This window comes from Perna viridis, chromosome 3, assembly GCF_037379345.1.
Source record: "Perna viridis isolate PV_CMFRI_1.1 ecotype Kerala chromosome 3, ASM3737934v1, whole genome shotgun sequence".
NCBI lineage: Eukaryota > Metazoa > Mollusca > Bivalvia > Mytilida > Mytilidae > Perna > Perna viridis.
In genome coordinates, this window is record NC_142447.1 from 28,062,016 (window position 1) to 28,087,391 (window position 25,376).

The 25,376-nt window shown below is 32.2% G+C and overlaps 1 protein-coding gene across 3 annotated transcripts in view; it reads right to left on the reverse strand.

The window, feature by feature from the left end:
* LOC148621706 (neuronal acetylcholine receptor subunit alpha-9-like) overlaps window positions 1-8,905 on the reverse strand; it is a 28,356-nt gene extending 19,451 nt beyond the window's left edge. Inside the window, exon 1 of one of the 3 annotated variants that reach the window (XM_088576361.1) lies at window positions 8,854-8,905. The gene's annotated coding sequence lies outside the window, so the exon portion shown is untranslated. Of the gene's footprint in view, window positions 1-2,436; window positions 2,501-7,019; window positions 7,289-8,853 lie in introns of those variants that run through there. The other 2 variants (XM_088576359.1, XM_088576364.1) reach the window with 2 other exon arrangements.
* Between the last annotated feature and the right edge of the window lie 16,471 nt (window positions 8,906-25,376).

The window sequence follows — 25,376 nt, forward strand, 5'->3', positions numbered from 1 at the left end:
TATACTTTTTAATAAAGCAGTTGTGAAAACCGTATGATTAGCAAACGCTTAAGTTCGGCTTTAAAAGGATTTTATAACTCAAATATTGCAGGCACTGTAAATAGCATAAATTAAAATCTTAATATCGCGAATACAGTTTACAATTCGTAGGGCAGGTACAGAAAGATAAAAAGAGATGTAGATTTTAAGTACTAAAACGTAGACATACAAATCTTCTGTTCATCTTTTCCAGTGTAATATCTGAAAACAACTTAAAATTATCAGAACTGTATTGCAATGTTAACTTAATTTAATTAAACAAACAAGGGCGATGTATTCATATGACACCTCCTAATGAAAGGATCATTTGAAGCCACAGCCGAAAAACAAAGTCAATAAAAATGCAATCGGAACTACTCGGCCATTTCTGCTACACTAAAAAATAACCTCGGTTGCAGAAAGTAGAATTTCTTCTTAAAAAATTGCCAGAATTGTAGTCATACGCCAATCAGAGTAGTTCCATCCACCAGGTGGCGCTAAAAATTTTAGGCGAAGCGAGGAGCTAAGAATAAAAAAGTAATGGTGAAAAATTCAACCAGTTTAACTATAACTTTAGAATCGGATCGGTCAAATTCCGGACAAATTCGTCCGCCTAATGCTTCCGAGGTTTCCTTTTGTGTAACTAAAAAGGCTGTGGTGTTCCGATTGATAGAAATGGTGACGCCAATCTGCAAAAGTCACGTAACAAATGACCCCAGATTGGTGATTCTTTTCAGTACCATAACTTGCATTGAAAAATCGACTCCTTTTTAGCGTCATCGATTACAACGGCAAAATACACAGTTATGCTGCGAATTCAGTTTATCAATAAAGTATACCAAAACAGAAGACAAAATAACCCACAGAAGAGATCTGTCAGCTTTTACCAGACCACCCCTTAAAAAAAATTTGCCGCCTTACGAAATAAAAATAACGAGAGCAGAGGACGCTTACCCTACCGGTGCAGCTGGTCCATGCTCCCAGTTTTAAGTGGAGTCCGAGTTGCTCATATGTCTTTGTTGCTTTGTGTGTGTGATTTTAGTTGCTTTGTGTTCTTTGTTGTGTGTGTCTGTTTTCCATATCGGGTCTTTGTCCCTGGATTACATTGTTTTGATTTCCTTATAAAATCCATTCATCAATTAAAGTTAAATAAATGCAGTCCACTGGGATAGAGTAACTAAAACAATACAGTAAATGGGATCATAGGTTAGTGCACCGGTGGGATAGAAATTTACTGAATTCCATTTTGTATCTTAGATATTAATTAATTAATGTGTAGTTTGATGTATCAAAAATATTTTGCGATTATTTTGATTGCAACTACGGATGCTAAAATGTTCTGTTGAACTTTGCGATTTTCAGAAACCGTTTGAATATATAGTTAATTTGCAGTCGAGCCAGACTGTTTACACAGGAGTACTTAAATAACAATTTGTTAGTTCGATTTTTAGAAGACATTGGATTTTTTCTCTCATACAGAATGTCCTATTCACCTAAATAAATACAGAAATAATGTTTCCAATATAAATAATAGTTGTTAACCAAATATATTCAATCGAAAGAAAATTAGCTTTATTGATATTGTCTACTTCTGGCGATAAAATCTAAGATATATTTCTTCTCATAGTGATTGATGGCTAGTTTTCACATCAGACAGCAGTTTAAATCAGGCAAGAAGAAGATACATTGACAATACATACACTAATGCTTTGTTTTTGAGCACATGTATATTTAGGCACACTTGTATGAAAAATATTAAAACATCTTCGTGGAATCTTATGAAAATAAGGAAAATGTTTTTGTATTTATGTTCGTTTTGTTTGCTGGGGTTTAACGCCCGAGCAGCAATATTTCAGCCATATTCAGGCGATGAACATGAAGTAGATGATAAAATGAACATGAAATGATGATGAAATGAAAAATAGGATGGGATACAAGATAAAGGGGTCGACAAATTTTGATTGCCACTGGAAATAGGGAGAGGTGGGTAGGGTCGAGCAATTTAGCCTCCCGTGGCGGAGACCTATGGTTCCTACTCCGGGAGAATGCTTTTCTAGAAACAGTTGCTCAGAAAAAGTCAAGTCCGGGGTAGACAAACGAGGAAAGGAAAATTATGACCCTTTCAATAAATCATTTGAAATAATTCCTTTTTTCATTTCACTGAAGTATGCGCGGAAACATTGGATATTTCTTAAGTTGTCAAACGAGGTCATTGTTTAGTTAAAAATGAAAAGCAAGCTATCGTTGCTGTTTCATAGATTTATAAAACAAAACATTAACACTTTTTAAAAGCCTTCTTACATAAACTGTTTTATCATAATTGAAATTACATGGCTCAATTGTTTCATTTTCTATCAGAATTGCCTAATCCGAAATGCCAAATTTTATAGTTCTTTCAACATTTAACATGCCACTTACAACATACATTGTGCTCTTTACGATTCTTCAAAGTATTAGAAACATCACAGCACCGGTGGTCGACTACAGTTTCTAATAAAAGTAGTATTAAACACAAAAATATCTGAAATACTGAGAACAGGTACGCGTTATTGAAATACATTTTTTATCCTCTATAAAAAGATCCCTTAAGTCTTTAAAATGTAAATAACAAAAGTGATCAGAAACAAAACACTACTATAAAACACTTACGCAGATGAAATTATTAATAATTGAGACTCCACAAATCGTTCGATTCGGAGGTTTGGGTGCGTGTTTTCGTAAGAAGGCAGAATTCTTTCTACTATCTTGTAAAATCTTAATGACGGGTTGTCAAAACAAAAAAAAATTGAACATATTTCTCAGTAAATGCATTTTGTACTTTGCAAAATAAAGATCTTCAATAGGAAAAAATAACACTAACAGGATACGACGCAAGGTATGCAAATATATGTTCGCTACCCTTCTGATTGTTTGCAATCGTTTCCGAAAAATATGTACTCTACGAGAAAAGAATCTAAAATCAATAATTTTAATCTTAAAATTTCCTTCTCCGTATTTGTGCTCATTTCTTTCGGGATGTTTTGACTTAGCGAACCGAACTTTTCCATACAGTTTTCTGAAGAACCACCATTGATATATTACATTTTTTTTCATATAATTAAATGTCTGATGTTATTAATCTCACCGGAATCGTATGATGAAAATTAAAAGAATTAAATTAATGCCATGAGGATATTAGTGTTTTCTTAATATTTCAAAGTATAGCAATTAGATTTTCTGTCATTTTAATATTTAAAAATCGTCAACCCTAAGATCACGCACATTTGAACGAGATTAGATAATTTAAATATACTATTAAACACAAAAGATATAATTTGAGAAACCCGTAAATCTTTATGAATGATTTATGTTTACATTAAGCTATTTCTTCCATACAGTCACACACATTGTAACGATTAATCTGTCCCTTTCTTTGGGCACACTGCTCATTAATGCCAACTGAAGTCAAACAATATCAATTATCCAGTAAATTATTTGAGTACATTTAATTCCAACATGAATCATAGCTCGTGTGAGAAACGATACACTTTTTCACTGTTTCTTCTTACTAATAATTGCCAATAACTGGGATAAATTGAAGTTTCTATCCTCAAAACTTGTAATCAGAAAACTAAATTACGCCTTTTCATATAACTTATCAACTTATTTTTATCACGATAGAAATGCGTTTGCTAATTCGCCAATAAGCTGAGAAAACATTTGATTCATCGATGACAAAATACTGAATTAATTTCAAGGAAGAGGATCAAATTGAGTCTTTGTAGTCAAAATACGTGACCATAAAATTTTAATGAGATGTTTTTTTTTTAATTAATTATATTATTGTTATCGAAGGGATGTGAACTGTTTTGAATGGTAGAATTTTTCATTTTGTTTTAAACAGTCAGACAAAAATATGATGATATGAACACTCCATACGCAGGAGCCGAAGGGATGTTGCAACAAATGAAAGGAAAGCTGACAATTTTGAATGAAAAGTCATCACGTTTGTCGTAAAGTTTGGTCAATAGTTTTCCTTTACCATCGATTTCTAAGTGTAGGTCTAGATATGAGGCTGACTTCACAGTGTCTGTATCTTCTTTATCTCAAGTTCTTTTGGGTAGATGCGATGTATCAAATCCCCGAAATTAGGATTGTTTAAAGATAATACGTCTATATAGCGGAAACTGAGATTGAAGGATCTAGCCAAATGATATTCTTTCTTTCTGATCAAATCAGCTATAGGATTCTTCATTTGAACAAATGCGACTTAGCCTAAGAGCTTGACTAAATGGTATACCCTTAGTCCGGTGAGATGGATGACAGCTCTTAGGCATAAGATATTGATGTGTGTCTGTTGGTTTGGAGTAAAGGTCCATGGAGAGCTCTCCCCCCGATAAGGTGCTGGAGGTATCGAGGAATGAGATGTTAGTAGCAGATGTTTCGTGAGTGAACTTAATTGAAAGGTGTTGATTGTTGACACGTGAAATAAAATTGTTTAGTTCTTCGTCATGTGTCCACTTCATATCCACGTCGTCAATAAACCTATACCAGGACAGGTTTTTTCTTTAGAGGATTCAAGTAGTTATTTTTCAAATTTTTCCATGAAAATGTTGACATAAGACGGAGCCATTTTGGTACCCATGGCTGTTGCCATTTTTTTGTACATAATGGTCTCCATTAAAAGTAAAATTGTTCTTTTTTAAAACCATTGTGAGTAAAGTGACTAGGCAGTCAGTAGGTGGAACCTTGACCTCCCGAGAGTCCCATACTTCTTTACAAGTTTCGATACAATCAGAGTGAGGAATGTTGGTATAGAGAGATGTGACATCCATAGTGACCAGAGTGGTGTTTGGTTGAAGGGGATTCAGAGCCTGCATCTTCTGTAAGTAATCAGTCGTATCTTTTATAAATGATGGTTTTTCAACATGTGAGCGTAGATGAAAGTCCACGAATTCCGAAATTTTCTCTGTTGGATGGCCGTTAGCAGAGACTATAGGTCTACCTGGGTTGGTGACTTTAAGAATTTTAGGGAGTAGGTAGAATCGACCAGGTTTAGGATTTTCAGGTTTGATATATTCAGGAGTTTTAATGTCAATGTGGTTATTTTCGTACATTTCGTTTAACTCAGTTTTAGGGACGATCTTGAAATAGAACGAGTTCCGATCCATAATTTCGTTACAGGTTGTTGGGGTCAAGACTATCATTAGCTAAATTTTACAAAAGTCTGAACAAAACCAACATTAAATCACTTAAACCAAGATCAAGGTATTTGCGTTTTTTTTCTTTTTCTTTCATTCTTTGATTTTTTTAAGAAGGGGTAATATTTAGTTACAACAATCAATAAATATTCATATTAAGGGTTACAATCTTTGCTGCGGTAACAGATTTTTATAGGTTTCATAATAAGTAAAAGTTGAATATTGAAAATATCAACTAAATTTATGAAACTGTTTTCCTATATAATTCCAGTGAAATATTTGGTCGATTGACTTCCGGCATCTGCAATGTTTTAGCGACCGTCCGCTGTGACGTCACCAGTTGTTACAGAAGAACTGCATAAAATAGTCGAAATGTCGCTTTCGATTAATCTGCGTTCATCGACTTTTCGTCCTAACCACACAACAATCAATCACAACGGCGGATTTTTCATATCACTATTTCTAAATATATTGCCGTCTAAGAAGTACATAAAACGATCAAATCATAGAGAATATAAAAGTTACCAACATGTTGACAGTAATCTAATTAAATATAAAATTAAAAAAACAAATTAAAAAAAAAACGCACACACGCGAAAATAACAACAACAACAGAAATCAAATAACAATAGTTTATGTTACACTGAAAGAGGAAACGTCCTTACTAAGATATTTCATATTATCAATTTTGTTTTGTATACATTGAAACATTATATTCATTGGTAGGATTTCTCAAGGGCAACTTAATGTTGTCAGTTAAAAAGCTTCTTTCAATATTGTTCTAAATTAGACAAATATAGAAGATTTTGATCTGATTTATACTAGGACGGACTGTTCGAAGCAATTTCAACAATTTCTGGATTTTAAAAAGAAATCCGATTGCTTTAAAAAACGTTTTTCAGTGAATTGCATAAAATCAAGCAATATAAATCTTATGCATTCACAATAAATCATTTACATTTTCTATTTAAAGAAAGCAATACCTACTGGTGGGTAACATTTTTGGGATTTATTGGAGACGGAAAAAAATTATATGTTATACGGTCAACAAGTAAACATATTGTGAATGAAATTCATTTATATCAATTAAGTTGAAATATACAAATATTTTATCAAGTAAGAGTTTACTTGAGCCGAGTCCCGACATCTTACAAATGTACGTAATAATGAACATTAATTCAAATGCACATGTTTACACAATAAAGCTTAAGCATTTCAGAATAAACAGATTGCTGTACTTGATATTAAAATAAACAATCACAATGGTGTAAACATGAAACCCTGCAGAACAACTTAATCGCTTGTGTGGTAACATAATTTTCTCAAAGTGTGCCAGATATTAGAAAAGCAGGAAAAAATCTAGTTAAGGTTCAGCGGGAAGTGCAATCATACCGATTGCGTTAATGCCAACACATAATTTAATTTTTACATAAACACGTAGGAATATCCCCAAGATAGTATCTAGTTCATCGCAACTTTAAAAACTTTAAGGATAAACCATTGCTTAATATAAAACTTTGATTATATTTTAGGAAGTATATGTCTAGATAGTATTTTTATTTTCTACATTTCATTCATATCAACTATAAAAGAAACTGTATTTTACAGTGGATATCATATAATCCATATTTTAAAAAACAATGTTTTTTTTTTTATATATGCCTCAAATTCTTGCGATTTCATTTGTGTAGGAATAGCTAAAGTATTATATTAAACAAATTAAATTAAGTTAAATTTCTTTTGCACTAATTTGCTCAAATGTTCCTTGGCGATATTTAAAAAAATACTCTTTAAAATTCTATAATAGTAAATCTGACTTACCGGAACCAAGAATAATGTTGCTGCGAAAGACAGATCATTACATTAAAATATCTGTTACGTTTAATGTAGCAGAATGTCGCTCTAATCGGAAGGAATAAATACACTTATCGCTGGCTGTTATATTGAATCCATGAAAACTAAGATGTTGGAGCGATTTAATCAGGTCTGTTAATGTTTACTGCGATCACAAGGGATGAGTTGGTCATAGGCTATACCAGTGAGTGATTTAAGCAACTTCATTATAATGTCAGTGTGATTAATTAATCACAAATTGCAATATCAATAAACCATTACTGCAGACTGTTTTATTTTTGCTTTTTCTCATTCAACTTATAATGACGCAATATATAAAAGATCAAAACATGTTTGCTGAATCGACAGAACTGCATGCTTTATTAAAAGCCATCTGTATGATAATTGTGACGTTATCAGTATGAAACCTGCCAGAGTTGTTGGGCAAAACAGCAATAAAGGGGAAAGTTGATGTGTCAATAAAACGAAAACTAAATTAAAAAATATTTAAAAAATAATAAACATTTAATAAAATTAAAACCAAAAAGATGACAGCAAGTATAACCGATATGCAGGCTTCTTCGAAGCAAGATCAAATAAACATATAAGGTACAATTAAATGTTTTGACGATACTGCACTATCAGATGACAAAAGACATCATTTTTAGTAAAAAATCACTGGGATAAAGATTTGAATAAAAATGGAACTAGGGTACTTACATACTTTTTAATGTAAAACAAAGCCTATGTTTATAATATTTTGTAAATTGAGTTTTGCAAAATGAATCCATACGAAACTATTTGAAAATTAATAAACTATTAGGTTATTTATGGATACTTTCTTAACATGATAAGCGCTAATTATATATAAGAATATAATAAAAAGTATCGTGTACAATTGTGCAGACCGTGTCGTGTTAAGTCGATGAGCATGAGTGATATATACTTCCATAAGGAAGGGCTAGGGTAGAACAAAAGAATTTTTCTCGGGGAAGTGAATATCGAGCGGCTCCACGCATGACCATCGACCATCCAACAAGTAGCATGTTATTAAACAAACTATTAAAGGAAGTCTTGACAGTCATTAGGACGCTTACCCTACCGGTGCACCTGGTCCATGCTCCCAGTTTTTAGTGGAATCCGAGTTGCTCATTTGCTTTTGTCACTTTGTATGTATAATTTTAGTTACTTTATGTTCTTTGTTGTGTATGTCTGTTTTCCATGTCGGATCTTTGTCCCTAAATTGCATTCTTTTGGAACAGGGTTATGTTGCTTCTCGAACAGGGTTATGTTGCTACAAGATTGAAGTCATCACTACAGAAGTTTTATGGTCGTCATCATGAACTCGTGGATCGTTATGGTGTATCCATCAGCACCATGAAAACTGATTTATTCAACGGGTCATAGTTTTCCTTTCCTCTTTTGTCTACCCCGGACTTGACTTTTTATGAGCAACTCGGCGGGTGTTTCTAGAAAAGCAGAGGACGCTTACCCTACCGGTGTACCTGTTCCATGCTCCCAGTTTTTAGTGGAGTCCGAGTTGCTCATTTACTTTTGTTACTTTGTATGTATGATTTTAGTTACTTTATGTTCTTTGTTGTGTATGTCTGTTTTCTATTTCTGGTCTTTGTCCCTGGTTTGCATTCTTTTGATTACCGCTATAACCTTGGTTCCCTTGATTACTCTATTAAAATAATTGAATGATATCGATTAGTATGGTACAAACCAGACAATCATTTATTCAAGATTTAGTACTCCTTTTCTATTAGTCTATTACTGATACAAGTGTCAAAGTATCATAAGTAGGTTATGATTACAAAACTTGACTGGTTGATTGATCCATCCTGTCTCATTGGTCACATTATTCCACGAGGAACTATTTAGAACTCTATTTCTGTAAGAGAGACAATAAACAGACAATAAAATGACATTTTGTTACAATACCATTGTGACTGATAACTTTGTTACGTTAAAGATCAATTCAGGTATATTATGACGATCGAAGGGTCTTTACATAATGTTTGAGAGTACTGGTTCATTTCACTTTCGAGTAATGTTCTAGACTTGAAATATCGTAAGTTGAACATTCCCAACAGTATAACTAGATTATTACAGACATTATGTATTTTTATACATGTACTTATTTCCATCATGAAACTAGAGGCAGATGCCATTAAAAAATTACAATCTTTTATACAGTTACAGATATTGTCTTATATGAAAGAGTAATCAAGAGAACCAAGGTTATAGCGGTAATCAAAAGAATGCAATCCAGGGACAAAGACCAGAAATGGAAAACAGACATACACAACAAAGAACATAAAGTAACTAAAATCATACATACAAGGTAACAAAAGCAAATGAGCAACTCGGGCTCCACTGAGAACTGGGAGCATGGACCAGGTGCACTGGTAGGGTAAGCGTCCTGAATCTGGGAAAAAAGAAAGTCTATGGTACACACTGTTCTGCAATTTTGGTAGAAGATTGGGACATTAGGTCCAAAAACATGATCTCGTCCTTTGATGCCTGCATCTAGTGTCCTAATGTTGAGAACCCTTTATCTAAGCTCTAAATAATTAGACAAGTCAGTGGAATTAAAAAGTCATTGACAGGTTAATTTAACAAGTGAAAATTTACGGAAAAAGCTATAAAGATAACATTAAAATCCAACGTTAAATTTACAATGTGACAATGTGATGTGTGCAAACTATTTGAAATTAATTAGAAAATCATGCTTTGTCAATCAGTATTAACATTTCCATAATCCTCTCCAACTTTAAGATGAAAATGACAATTTTATTGCTGGAGTGAAAATCCTGTTCCATGACATGTGATTTATCACTAACAATTTTTAATCTTTAAAGTTGTATCTCATGAACAAAGGCATCGTATTTAGCAAATTATTAGGTTTTTAATGGTATATTACTTACAAGGTAGGTTGAAATAAACATATCAATACAATCAATGACGAAATCATATAAAGTAACAACCCAGATAGTTGAAATCAAAGCAGGACCTCGACATCGGTGTCTTAAAATCTGAACTTAAATTCTTAAAAGAGTAATCTAGAAAAGAAAACAAAATTCTAGCAGAAATCAAAAGAATGTAATCCAGAGACAAAGACTAAGACCAGACATGGATTACAAACACACACAGAACAGAAAATAACCTAATTAAAACATACAAAGTAACAAAAGTAAATGAGCAACTCGGACTCCACTAAAACTGGAAGCATGAAAATTAATTAACAGAACTTACGTAATTCGACAATATGGAAATTTATTAATTACATTTACCTTATTGTCAGATCTCAGATCTTCAACCGAGATAATTTTTATTTTTTTGGTGTAATTGATGGGAGAAAGTGATAAATTATTGGACAGGTTTTCTTCATGTAACGAGCAGATATCCAAAACGTCAGTGACGTCAAATATATTTTATGGTAAACATATACGGTGTATAGTGGCATTTTTAATGTTGGAAAGTCTTGAACATTATTTCAAATCCGTTAATTCAACTGTCTATATCTAATATATAGATTGTTACTATAAATCAGGTAAAAACGTTTTAATTTTGATGGAGTTCTTCAGGACATAAAACTTGACTTGTATTCATATGACTTATTTCCGTTTTAACAAGGGGACTCAGATCTTTTTGAACTGATAATTGTGTAATATTTTCCACAGATGTCTGATTTAAAAAAAGAGAGAGTGTTGTGATCACGCTTAAGTACTTTAACCCGGCCGCATTTTGTTGCACCTGTCCCAATTCAGGACTTTCTTGCTTCGGTATTTATTGTTTCGTTTTCACTTTCCGTTTACTTTTATGTTGCTGGAGTATATAGGGGAAAGTGTTTCGCTGTACCTTTGTTTGTTTGTTTGTTTGTTTGGGTTTAACGCCCGAACAGCAATATTTCAGCTATATTCAGGCGATGAACATGAAGTGGATGATAAAATAAACATGAAATGATGATGAAATGAAAAAGGATGGGACACAAGGATAATGGGGGTCGAGAAATTTTTGATTGTCCCTTGAAATAGGGAGAGGTGGGTAGGATCGGGCAATTTAGCCTCCCGTGGCGGAGCCCCAAGGTTCATACTCCGGAAGAATACCAGAGCAGGGTTCTTTAACGTGCGAGGAACGTGGCATTTTTCCCAACACGGTGCACCACTATGGTTTGTGGTCAGGTTTTCCGTATTATAGCATGACAACCCCAGCATGTAACACGCCAGGGGTACCCCATTCCACCACCTGGGGCAGACAACCCAGTTGCTCTGTGGGCAGAGCGCCCTAGCCCCCGGCTAGGGTTCTGAGCACTATTAAGTTGCCTTTTACGACAAGCTTAGCGCTGCTGCAGGCATATTCTGTTGACATCCGGACCTGCATGGGTCCTGTACCTTTGTATACTGTTGTTTTGGGACTAGCTGCAGCCTGCCCGGTGGTGTTTCCTCGTCGTTCATTGAAGACCCATGGGTGGCCTTAAGTTGACATTTTACCTCGTTGTTGCAGTGACATATTCACCACAGCCATTCTCATTATAATGTCGACTGAACACGAAGAACATTATGAATATGTTGTGTTAAATATGAGTTCAGTTTCCCATACATTATTCATCGAAAAGAGCCAACAAAAATTATTAAATAAATGGAGAAATACGGACAGATAGATTCAAAATTATAAAAAAAGCAGGAACAAGTACAAAAAGCTTCAATACGGAAAAACAGGACCAATATGTTAAAACAGGTCCAATACTAAATTCCGGCACAATGATGACGTTACTTTCATTGTTCAACTACGTACAAAACATCATTGTTTTGACAGTTTTATATACCTCAGATTTGTGGAGCTATGTATAACTGTTACATTTTTATGTAGAAAGGTGGACATTCTATTAGTGTATGATAACATAATATTTTTACATATATAGATAATATAGTTATAAAGATTGTGTTTTATGGGTATTTTCATATTGTTCCTGTACTTTATCCTCATCATGCTGTTTTGGGCTTGTGATTTGCCTTATTCAAATTTATATGTTGTCGAACCAATACGACAGTATTTGAACATGATGTGTATCAAGATGGAAAAACACACTGTAAAACCCTATCATATGTTCATATTTTTGTGGGAAAATTACAGGTAAGAATCAAATAGCCATTAAAATTACACAAAATTTATATAAAAACAACAAATCAACAAAACTTACCGCAAATGATAAATGCATATCGTAACTCAATCTCCAAAACAGAGGTCCTGTATCTCCCACGTCAAGCAAACACAGTACTGGGACGAAGGAGCTACCAACCTCTGTTTTGGAGATTGATCGTAACCTATTTATCGTCTAGAAACAAATACCAACATACCTTTATTGGACAACAAATCCCAGAATTATTATCTTCTTGGTATATTATCAAATACTAACTTCTTACGGTTTTTCATTGATTCTTTTTATTTGTTGTTCTCTTTCTTACCATCTGGGTTTGTCTTGATAATTTCTAAAGCGTGTTTAGCATAGACTTCAGGATTAGTATCTTCATTGGAAAAAAATAAATAAAAAGATACTGAAAATGTTGTTCAGAAGAATTTGACATTTGTAGTTTTCTTCTTTAACAAATGACGTCATAGCAATAAAATGATTCATGAAACAAACCATACTAGGACAGACACATATATTTTATGAAATAATAAATTAAACATAAAACCTTTCAGTTGTATCCTATGCTATTAATTTGGTAATAAAAATTACAACATTTGATTGCACTGAAAATTAAAGCGTCGACTACTCGTAATATAAAAAGAAATATGGTTTAAATCGATTTTTAGCTTGTCTGATATTCTTAAGTTGGTTTTGTTGATATATCCCACCTAGCGAATTGTCTCGTGAATACTGTATAATGTATAAGTGTGCCATGTATTCAGTTGCAGTCGTTACAAATACCAGACGACAGGAAGTGATTCGCGCATTTAAAAAAAAAAACTCATGCGCTAAATCCACTTTTAATTTTTATTCCACATAACAGGTCTCAGTTTTGTTTTCCACTTTTGAGATAAAAAATCATATAGATCGTTCATGAAATTTGAAATATGCAGGAGTTATCGAACTTGATTTTGTTAGATTTGGTTGCATTTAATGGGAAATGAATGAAATGTTTTCTAAAAAATACATATCTGAACACAGAAGGACTATCCTTACGTCAATGTATAAAATATGTAGAAGAAAATAATATTGTTCGGTTGGATTTTCTTTTCTTTTTTTTTAATCAATAACAAATATCCAAATGTAGATTGGAAACTAGCATTTTAAATAAATTTCACCACCAATTTTTGCAAGGGATATTTTTTTGGCGGAAAATAACAACCATTCTCATCTATCTCATCTACCTCATCTTCTTCACTTAAGAGAACACTGTTCCGTATGTATCTTCATGTACTATATTTCTTTTGTAGCGGTAACTAACAGTTTGTTTTAAAGATTAGTTGTAGAGCGCTGTAAACCAGAAAATAGACTAATATATTACTAGCAAAACAATAAACTAAATATGTATTCACCAACTCAATGACCCCAAATTATATCAGTTTTTTTTATCACATTTATCAAGTTTTGCAGTATTACAAATTTCAAAATACCTAAAACACTGAGGCTTCATTCCTTGTATTGCATTTAGTAGAACCTCTCAGTGATTGATTTGGCTTCCTATTTCGATATTTTTGGTTTTGAGTACTTCTTGAATACAATTAATTTTTAAACTTATCTTCCTTTATATTTAATTCTATGATGCTGATGAGAGGTTAATTCTCGAAACACGTGTTTATATATGACAGGTATTTTTATATGTTATCAAAAGGTAAGCTTCGGGAAATGTTGTTTTCAATTGGATCGATGATTCTCAGAATAAAAAGAAATGACATTATGCAAACATTGTTATTTTAAGCCAGTTTTAAAATTTTAAGAAATAGAAATAAAAGTAATAAAAGGATTTTTGCATATACAAAATCGACATTAAATAAAACGATGGCACAAAAAAGACTTTTACAGCCAAAATCATAAATATATATCAAATAAAAGCAGCACGAATAAGCAAACAAGACTATAATATATATAATACAACTTGTAGGCAAAAAGAAAAAAATAAAAACCCGCTGATGAAAAAATTAACACCAAGCTGCACATTTCATGTACATTACATTTTAGATAAAAAAAAACATGACAACTTCAAGCAATTTACTGTTTTTAGATCAGAATAAGTTTATCGCAGGTACACACATAAGTGATCAATATTTTGATTGACATCAATTTACTTCTATAAATATGGGAAAATTATAACAATGCCCACAGCGCCTGGTACATCTGACTGATATCAATATAAAAAGAAATGAAAAACCAAAGGAACATTCAGTTACTTGGCGTGATGGATGTTTTTATTCTCACATGAAACGAAGATTGTTAATCGACCGGTTATTGTGAATAATAGTCTTAATTGCCTCTATCAGAACAAATCTGAAAGTGGAAGCAGAGTACCTACATAACGATGTTACTGTTTATACCATGCTGATGTAAGACACGGTGAACAAAATGTCAACAGCAATTGCAGTCTTAAAAATGCAATTGTCGAATTTTGATAAACAAGCTTTTTTGTAAAATTATGAGCAACTCGGCGGGTGTTTCTAGAAAAGCAGAGGACGCTTACCCTACCGGTGCACCTGGTCCATGCTCCCAGTTTTTAGTGGAGTCCGAGTTGCTTATTTGCTTTTTTTTTTACTTTGTATGTATGATTTTAGTTACTTATGTTCTTCGTTGTGTATGTCTGTTTTCCATGTCTGGTCTTTGTCCCTGTATTGCATTCTTTTGATTACCGCTATAACCTTGGTTCCCTTGATTACCCTTTCAAATATTGAAGCTGGTCTAAACCGAACCCCTTTTGTACTAATGAATGTATTGGATTAAGAGTTCTGTGTTCTGTTTTCCAGTGTTCAAAATGCATTTGTTTAAATGAAAGTGATTTACAAAAGTGGCTGGTATAGACAGGCTTTCTTATTATTCGGGGTTCGGTTTAAAGAGACTTCATTGTATTTGTCTTTTGGCATTAATAAACTTTTGGTTCTGATTTTATTTATATAAACGATTCTTTACGAATTTGACTATTTGACTATATGCAATAAAATAAATCTACGTTTTGTACAGAACAAGTAGTGTTTTAAAACGCTTATAAAGAATAGATCGTTAATTCTATTAGCGTTGCAAAATATATTTTCACGATAAAAAGAAAATATAAACAATTACAATTGGCAATTTGAAGTTGTTAATTCATTTTGGAAGGAAACTAGGTGTCAATCAATCAGGTACCATTCATGTAAAATCCCGTGTTACCATTATGAAACGTCAACACAAAGTATATGAACAGAAAGTAAACGAATAAGAATGAAAAACCTAAAATCAAAGACAGAAGAGATGAAATGTAAGACAAATGACATATAGAAAAGTTAATGTTGCCGATTGCATCTGAACAAAAGTACGAAAAAAATAAAAGATATACAAATCTAAACTTTCTTCAATTATACAATATTCAGTAGTAGAATATGATGGCATGTCCAGCGGTATAACTTCTGTCATCATGCAATGGCGAAATACCAAAATAAAATTCCTTTGGCTGGCCTATGAGGGGCATGGTTACAAATACAATACGGTCAAGTTATAAAGAACACGTTGCTATTTCTGATATGTTCCTTTTTTACCTCTTTTAGTGATGCAAAAAATGAATACAACAAAAGGAAAACACTGTGTGCAAAGCTCACTGAAACATCCTCCACACACACACACACCCACACACACACACACACACACACACACAAGGAAAAAAAAGATAAATATAAATACAAAATGTCCTCAAACACAAAGTTGATGGCATCGCTTAAGTCCGAAATCGAATCAAACGATAAAGGATATCAATATGATGCTCCTGTCACAACAACGAGTGGATATGATAAGATATATATATCCCTAATTTCAAAGCCGGGTGATATAATGATGATTGTATGACGAAAACGCAATATTAAAACGGTAAAATGTAAAACAGACATGTAAAAAAAGTATTTTTTTTTAAATATTTTACAAACACAATTCAAACAAGAAACATTCCTAGGTAGAAAAAAATAAAGCTAATCATGTTATTTTTCGTCTATAACGGAATGCCATTTATTTCCATATTGATATATTTACTTTCATGGAAAATCTAACTGTTTCAAATTTTCAAACCTCAGCATCTCCCATATCACTGAAACATTTTCATAGTCTTACTGAGTTTATTGTTAAAATTGATTCTGATTAAAAAGAGCAATTATTTTCCAAAAGAGCCTGGCATTGTAGTTTATAGCTTCGTCAAAGAATTTGATTGTAAAGATGCTACAATACCAAATTTAAAAAAAAAACCACTTAATAAAGCTTTCCAATTTCAGAGTTTATATGGGCATTTTCTTTTTGAAATGGATGCTTTTAAAGATGAATTGGCTTCAGACAGGTTTATGACAAAGTTATATAATTCTTCATTTACTATGGCGTTTTAGCACTGTTTCTTGATTTATAAGAATAAAATTTGAAAATAGGTAATAAACTTGCCATGAAGAGATTAAATTGTCGATAATAATTGATCTAAAAATAACGTACGTAGGTTTATATAGAATTTTAAGAAACGCAGAGGTGTAAGGTACTTGTTTTGGGGAAATGGAAGTCATTTAACGACGCTTTCTTTCTGCAACAGAAATAAATAAATCTACATGTATTTTATTAAGATGCTACCCCTTAAAGATAATTAGTAGGTTTGTGGCTCCAATCACCAGGGTAGAGGTGACGATGCGTCTACTACTATCCAGAAGAACTATTTTCATCATAAGAAACATCATCAACGACACCTACTAAAATTATGCAGTGGTACAAATATTCTAAGTTAGGCATAAACTTATCGTAGATTGTTTAGATTCTTTGCAGGATGCCTTGACATTGTTGCAGTTGAAGTAGTATTGTGTTCACTATTATATAAATTATCTTTTCTTCAGATGTTTTATAACCTATATGTGTTAATTTGGTTCACTTACGATTTAATTATATTTTTGCAGAAGGAGACAAATTGTGTGTCTTCGAAGTTATGTTAAGAAGTTATATTTGCATCTTCTTTTTTTCTTTTGTTGACAATTCGGACACCAGAACTTTTTTCTGTTATAAAATTAAAAGAAAAATGAAGTGTTCAAGCATATCAGACTTTTGCCCAGAAAACAACTCCCTCGTGGGAATTATGATTTTGTTTAAAGAGCAATATAAAATTGTTGTTTTTGCTCCTTTCAATGAGCACCAAAATTTTGCTTTTGCTGAAGATTTTTTTCTGAATGATATATTCTATTACCATCGTTTGCACATTGATATTATCAGTAATATTTTATGCCTACTAAATTTTCGAAATAAAGAATAGATGTACATCGAGTTATTCCAAGAAAGACTTGTAAGCTTTGTCTATTGGTCCTGTGAGAGATTAATCAAGGGAACCAATATTCTACCGGTAATCAAAAGAATGTTATCCAGGGACAAAGACCAGACATGGAAAACAGACAAACGCAACAAAGAAGATAAAATAACTAGAATATTACATACAAAGTAACTAAAGTAAACGAGCAACTCGGACTCTGGGAGTATGGACCAGGTGCGCCGGTAGGGTAAGCGTTCTATGCTTTTCTAGAAACACCCGCGCGAGTTGCTCATGAAAAGTCCGGGGTAAACGAAGGAGGAAAGGAAAATTATGACATATTGAACAAAGCAGTTTTCATGGTGCAAATGGATACACCATAACGATTCACGAGTTCATGATGACGACCACAACACTTCTGTAGTAATGACTTAAATCATAATCTTGTTCCAGTAGCCTTATTGTAAGAAGTAAAAAAAGTTTGTGTAGTCTCGGCAAGCTCTGGCATAACGTATGAGTTGTGATATGAAAACTCCATATGCAGGTTCTGAAGGGATGTTGTCACAGATAAAAGAACATTTGACAACATTGAATGAAAATTCATCACGTTTGTCGTATAGTTTATTCAATAGTTTTCCTTTACCATTGAACTCGTGGAAATTGGTCCAAAGCTTATATTTAAAAGTACTAGAAGTGGTAAATATAAAGTTAATACTATAATCCCGTCAATGAAATATTTTATACGTGAGTAGTATGATTATGAAATGATGACGCACTATTATTGCCACGTTATACTAAGTTTGGTAATATAGAACTTACGCAAAATACAGTCTGATAAATATGGACTATATTGTCGTATTTTGATAGTAGCCACCTGAATGTAAAGTGGTCCTCGGTTATGTATGCTTTTGAGAATTTAGAATGAAAAATCAATCGAGAACGAGACTTACAAGGTGATATATTAATGAAAAACTACACTTACCAGAGTTGAGTAAATTTTTGATGTGTTGATAAACAAGAACTGTGTTGTTTAATCCCATATGCTGTGCTGTACTCCTTTTTCAGCAATTTCCTTTTGATGTAAAGTGTTTAGCCTTGGCACCACAGGGAGTTGGATTTCAACGCAATACTGGATGGTTTCTAGGCTTACTTTAAAACCAAATTATTTCAATTCACATGCACTTCAGTTTCATTACGTGATATTTAGAGGTTCTGTTTCCTTGATATGTATTATATATTACAGCAGATAACCTTAAAAAAGCTCAATGTTTATTTGGGGATTACGATGCCAATGCATACTTGAATTGCATAATTATCATTTAAAAATTGTTCATGATCGTCAAAAGGAAATTGGTAACCAAACCGTAAACAGTGTAATGGTGGTCATTATATAAAACACAGTTAATGTTCCATTAACATTAATATGACCACTGTTGCTTTATTTATCAGGCAAATTACATCTATGTAATGTCAATCATCCACTTAAAGTTTACATACAGTAAGATTATGTTTTCTGTTGTTTTTATACAATTTAAAATTTTGTTCTAAAAGACGAAAATTTACCTTCTGTCATTATTTCATACAACAAACGTCGATGTATCTTAAAAAAAGTTGTTACTACCTGACAACTTTTTAAGCTATACACCATGAAGTTTCTAATCTAAAAGCTTGTGTCAATCGGTTAACAGCATATGAAATGATCCCAATTAAACAGGCATCGCTTACGCTTTCATTATCTTTGACTTTTATAGGAGAACATTTGCTAATAAAAATGTGTTGTTACAAACAGTGCAATGAAATAATCGTGTCATTAACAGTTGAATACCGTTTAAAAAGATCAAACCACCACAAATTTTACAATGATAATTGAAATAAAACAGTGACCCCTGCTTTTTACAAGACATGTGCAGTTCATATTTTTTTTTCGGATTAAGTAGAATTGATTAATGCTTGCAATGGGAGAAATAAGTAGGAAGAATTTATTTTATTACCTATCCATTTGAGGTTTTACATTGCAATGAATACTTCATTCTATGCAATGTTTCTGTTTTATGTCATGGTTTTATTGAAACACAAGTTCTAATGAATATAAGATTTAAATTTAAGAGTAGACCGTGTATTTACTTTTGTCATAATTTTCCTTTTCTCTTTTGTATTGTTTTGAAAATTTTAGTACAATATCTGGTTCCGTTTTTAAAAATGTGCTAATAGCCAAAGACCTGTACTATTTCAATACCCACTTTAGGTAGTACTCCAGCTAAGAATCATGCAAATTCCGTAATTAAAAAAAACCACATCTTTATTTTCGTTATTAAGTTGCTTTATGGGTCTGTATGATGAAATGTATAATCATTCATATCAATATAATTTGTCTACTCTTAGGAAATAATCCACATTAAAAATCCAACAGTTTCTATTGAAATTAAGTGTAATTTACAGAGTAATCTCCCATAATTTTGAATTCTAAAGTACATTCTATATATTTTTTATCTCCTAAGGACAAAGGTTATATGAAAAGCCAAATGTTAATTTCTGTTTACTTGAACATTTTAAACAAAATATCAAAAATAAGAATATGTAGGCTTTCCAACCTTGAATCACATTTTGCATAATTCTTATTAAGTGCTACTTAATTGTTATGTGGGAGTTATGTCTCCTTGAAGTTAATTATTTTGTAGAAAAGACAACCATTTGTTTACCTTGATGAACTACTAAATATTTATGTTAGTGTTAATTATACTTATTTCGTGATGTAATGTTAATTTAGCTGAACTTACGTTTACATAAGCAAATACGGGATATGGGAGAACTTTCAAAAATGAAAACAAATCTCCATGTGAGTGGATTTTGGGATTTTATTTTCTTAAGTATTTTCACTAAAAGCTCAATCAAATATTTGTAAATATTATTTAAAATTGATTATGTTTGCAAACGTGTTAAGACCAGAACCAAGTATAAACTCGATTACAAGACGTTTTGCTAATTTGTTTGTTGTAAACAATACCGTTTAAAAGATCAATTTCTTGGTTTACTGTAATAATTGCATTGTTTTAAGTAGCAGTCTTTATCAAAATCAGACAGGAGGTGATTTATGCATGTCAAAAAACTAACCGATTTTATTTTTTTTTTGTTGTTCAGAAACACTGATCACATAACCAGTCTTGATTTTTCATTTGGTCGCTGGGATTTTGAGGAAAAAATATATAGATTGTACATAAAACTCTGCAAGAGTTATTGTTCTTGATCTTGTTTGAACGGGTTAATTTTAGTCGGAGATAAATGTATGATTTTCTCAAAAGTACAGAACTGAATATGGAAAGGACAACTGTTACCTATAAATATAGCATTTGTAGTCATCGTTTGTTCAGTGGGTTCTTAACAGTGAATCATTTTGATTTGGGCATTGTCCGAATTATTTTATAATGACTGGTACTTATAGTAGTATCAAAACTATCAAATATTCATTTACTATCAACCTGAGTTACAGCATATGAATTTGGAATAGATATGTCTTTGGTAAAATATCAATAAAAAGAGATTTTAGGCAAGTCTTGCTCTTTATTTATTCAAGTCGATGATTACATGGTTTTGGTTATACGAGGTTTAATATCTAAAGACCGATTAATTATATCAGTTTTTTTTTACCGTAAATTATACATCTATACTCCATTTTATCATAGAACTGAAGCATTGATAAAGGTTTTACACTCATTTCTTGTTTAATAAAATTGATTTGAAGTGTCATTACGACTTGAACAAACGTCATTAAAATGAAACTTGACGACTTCTATCATCTTTCAAATCCAAATCTACGTAAATATTTCCTACAATTTCGGCAACATACTTTTATAAGATCATATGCAACATATTGTCCTGATAAATAGAATTCCTTTTGATTGTACAGAAATCTGTTACAAACATAGTTATGCAACATCATCCCAAACAAATATTTGTTAATTATACTAAACAATAAAATTAAACAAACATACTTCACATTTTTCAATACGTTTCGTAGCATTATGCGATCCATGAGTTATTCTTGTTGATTTAGTTCGGAAGATAAAACGAAGGTTTTTTTTCTTAGAAACCCTTGTTTATGTAGTCATAAATATGTAACATCATGTTATTAGATAATACCAAATTAGATATATTTATTTGCGTTATGATTACAAAGTTCTTGAACGAAAAAAGGTTAATTGAGAGCAATTGAACTGATAAGCAATGCGTACAGTCAAATAAACATACAACCAACAGAGGATGTAAAAACAGATGAGCAGTTTTCGTCATGGAACAATACAATAATATATGGATAGAATCAAACCTTGAGTTTATTCTTAAAGATCAGTAGTATACGCAATAAATGAAAAAAGTTCATACACAAGGTATATTATTTTGAATACTGATGTGATTTTGACTGGATGCAATTTGATGCTGCCCATTTGTGTTAAAGTATACCGAAAATAATGAACCGTAATGTAAGCGGGAGGTTTAGCGCGATATAAAACCTGGTGTAACCAATCCTTTCATTTTGAATGCCAGTACCAAGTAAGAACCATTGCGGTGGTTTTCCAACTTTCCGGTTTTTGCCCTGATATTGCCATTTGTTATACCGACTTTCCTTTTAGATTATTCCTTTTGATTACTGCATAGATTTTATCAGTTCGGTGATTTTATCCTTCATTCGCTATTAGTAGAAAAAATAAACATCCGCATTTGTTTTGACTCAACTGGATAGATACGGAGGTTTTCAACCTAAAATACGCGACAACTTTAAGAAGGTTCCAAATACATCCTTCTCCGGATATGAAAGACAATTTAGTTGCTCGATATCCATGAACATTTTTTGTTTGAAAATAATTCTATTTGATTTTTTATTCCCTAAATTTTTCGATGTTAGTTGACCTTGATTTTGTTAATATGAATAAATTCTTTCTTCTGCAGTTGTTCTAACCTAGAAAGATGGATAATCAATATTTTCCTATTTTTCCGTGCTCATAAGTAAGATTAACTTTCCTGCTTCTCAAAATACATCCACCAATATACTTGTATCCATTTCCCAATGAGGCGACGTATTTTGAACATATGCCTCTTCTTGTATATGATATAAACAGTCTGTGGCAACCATTACGCTTGTAGAACTTCCACCAATAATTAGAATTTTAGTTGCGTTGATCATTGTTTTCTATACAATATAAAATTTAAATGTTTGATCGTATAATGACCCAAACAACAGATGTTCACAAATAATCAAACAAATCGACAAAAGAAGAAAAGTTCAAAACAAAGTGAGACTATAGTCTTTACAGTGTTATGTGAAATAGGTTAAAAAGTCTTGACTCTTATAACTTACAAGTTAATGAAAAAGTAGGAATTCCATTTAGGGAACGAAAACAAAATTCGAATCATTTGTTTCATTAAAGAAGAAGAACCATCATTTACAATGTAAAAAAAGACGACGATGATATTCGGAAACAGCAGTATTGCAAAACAACTATCATCGTTAGACGAATTTAAAATCTAAAAAAGACAATAATGAATTAATTATTATTTGAAATGATACAAATTAAGTTAACAGCAGATACAATAAGAACAAAATTATAAATGACATAAAGGATTTGTTGGTTAGGCGGAATGAAAAACGGGAAGGTTGTTTAACCCGCCAGTTTTTATATTTCACCATTGTATGGGATTATTTCATTCAGCCTTAGCTTGTCCTTCACTTTTTTCCGTTCTGACAAATAATTGGCAAAAATGTCTTTCATGCATATACTTAATTTGACAGAAACATTGAAAACAGGAGAAGATGCTAACAAAGCTGGTGAACGTGATAAACTTTATTTGTTTGATATACCTTTTGATTTAAATATATATCAGAATGCTACTATATTGCCTTCGATAAAAACATGCATATGCATTTTTCATTCAATCAAAACGCAGGTTCAGATGTGAAATCGTGTACAAATGAATGGAATGTTTACGAAATGAAACGGAAAGCCATTGACTTTGTCGTTTACTTTAGTCAATAGTAATCCTGTAGTATACTCTATCAAGTTCTAAACCAAAACTTTAAAAACTTATGCATAACTGAGTTAAGAATTGTATGTTGTTTAAAACATATTGACCATAGGACTATGTCTTGTATGAAGAGATGACATCAGACTATGTCTGGTTTGTTTAATCACCTAAGTTATATAAATAGCTTAAATATATGACTTTTGGACTATGCCTCGTTTGAGGAGTTTTCTGAGGAATATGTCTGGTTCGTAGAATTTATCTAAGGACAATGGCTGGCCTGAAGAGTTGACTGACCTAAGGCCTATGTCTGGTTTGAGGCGTTACCTTAGTGCAATGTTTTGTTTGACGAGTTGACCTAGGAACAGCGTCTGGTTTGAAGAGTTGGTCTAAGGATTATCTTTTATTTGAATAGTCGCCGTAGTACCATGACTGATTCAATTAGTTGAATTGAGGACTATGTCTAGCTGAGAAGTTGATCGAAGGACTATGTCTATTTTGAAGAGTTGAACTATGGATATGTCTGCTTTGAAGAATTGGCTTATGTACTATGTTTGGTTTTAGAAATTTTACCTGACACAATTCTATTCATCATTTTCAGGAAAATATTTCCAAACCAACTATGGCGCGCCAGAGAACGGGGGAAGGGGGTCTGTTAAATAATTTTGTAAAGATCATGTATAGTTACCTGTATAATGACCACATTGGAACAAAATTTAAATAAAAAGGTTATCATATAATTATGTGCCTGGGATACATAACTTGTCCATTTTACATATGTGCCCTCAGCTATGGATCAACTACAACTGGTATTAAATTGTTTTCTTTTTAATCTTTCAGGGAAAAAACACTACTGTTGTGTGTGTCTGTTTTCCATATTTGGTCTTTGTCCCCGGATACATCTTTTGATTTGATGCTAGAATCTTGGTTCCCTTGCTTATTATTTCAAATGACCGAATAAAAATGTGATTGTCGAATTAAAGCAAATTTACTTATTTGGTCCTGAATGAAGTACTGAAAATGCAAAGATTTATCATTGGCAGACGATTACGACACAAACAAACTGTATGCTGCAGTAAAATAGTACTCCGATAAGCATAAATTGAGTCGTAGTTTAATTGTATTGCCAAAAGTAGACTTTTCATTTATTGCCTTTTTCAGTCCATTAGTGTAATTTGATATTTCACAGACGTTTTCGCTTTGACATGTTTATCATGTTATATTTATTTAGGGTGATAAGACGTGTAAATAAAGGAAAAATTAGGTAACTTCAGAAGGAGGTGTTTACATATTTGGGCAATCTTGGATAAAGCTGATAATGATATACTGTTATATAGAAAGTTTACCCATTTCAGTTTCGACTTTATTTATAGGACCTTTTATATTTGATCTATCGGAACTTAAAACCGAGGTTTTCGTTGTGTGTAATATATTAATGAAAAGGGAATAACTTCGCGTTTTAATCACTGTACATTTTTTGTATCATCATATCCGTATACAATCTCATAGCAAATTGGTAGCATCTGATCTTACTCTAATCAGCCACTAATTAATCAAGTAACTTCAATAAATATAAGGAAGGATTGTTAGAGCCTTTAGGTAACAGGAACTAATCCAAATTTACTTTTTAAATTAATTTACAAAAAGTCGAACAAGGACCAAAGTTTGATGTTAAGATTTTAATAGTAAAATATTTAAACAAATGTGAATTTAATATCTCTGGTTATGGTTTACTGGTAGAGGTTTACATGCAATTTCAAATAATTGCATGAAATACAGAAGAAAGTCAATTAAAAGTGCGATATTTGAAAACTAATTGGATAGTATTCAAAATTCGAATGTTAAGAATAGTGATGATCATTCCCAATACATAAAACATACC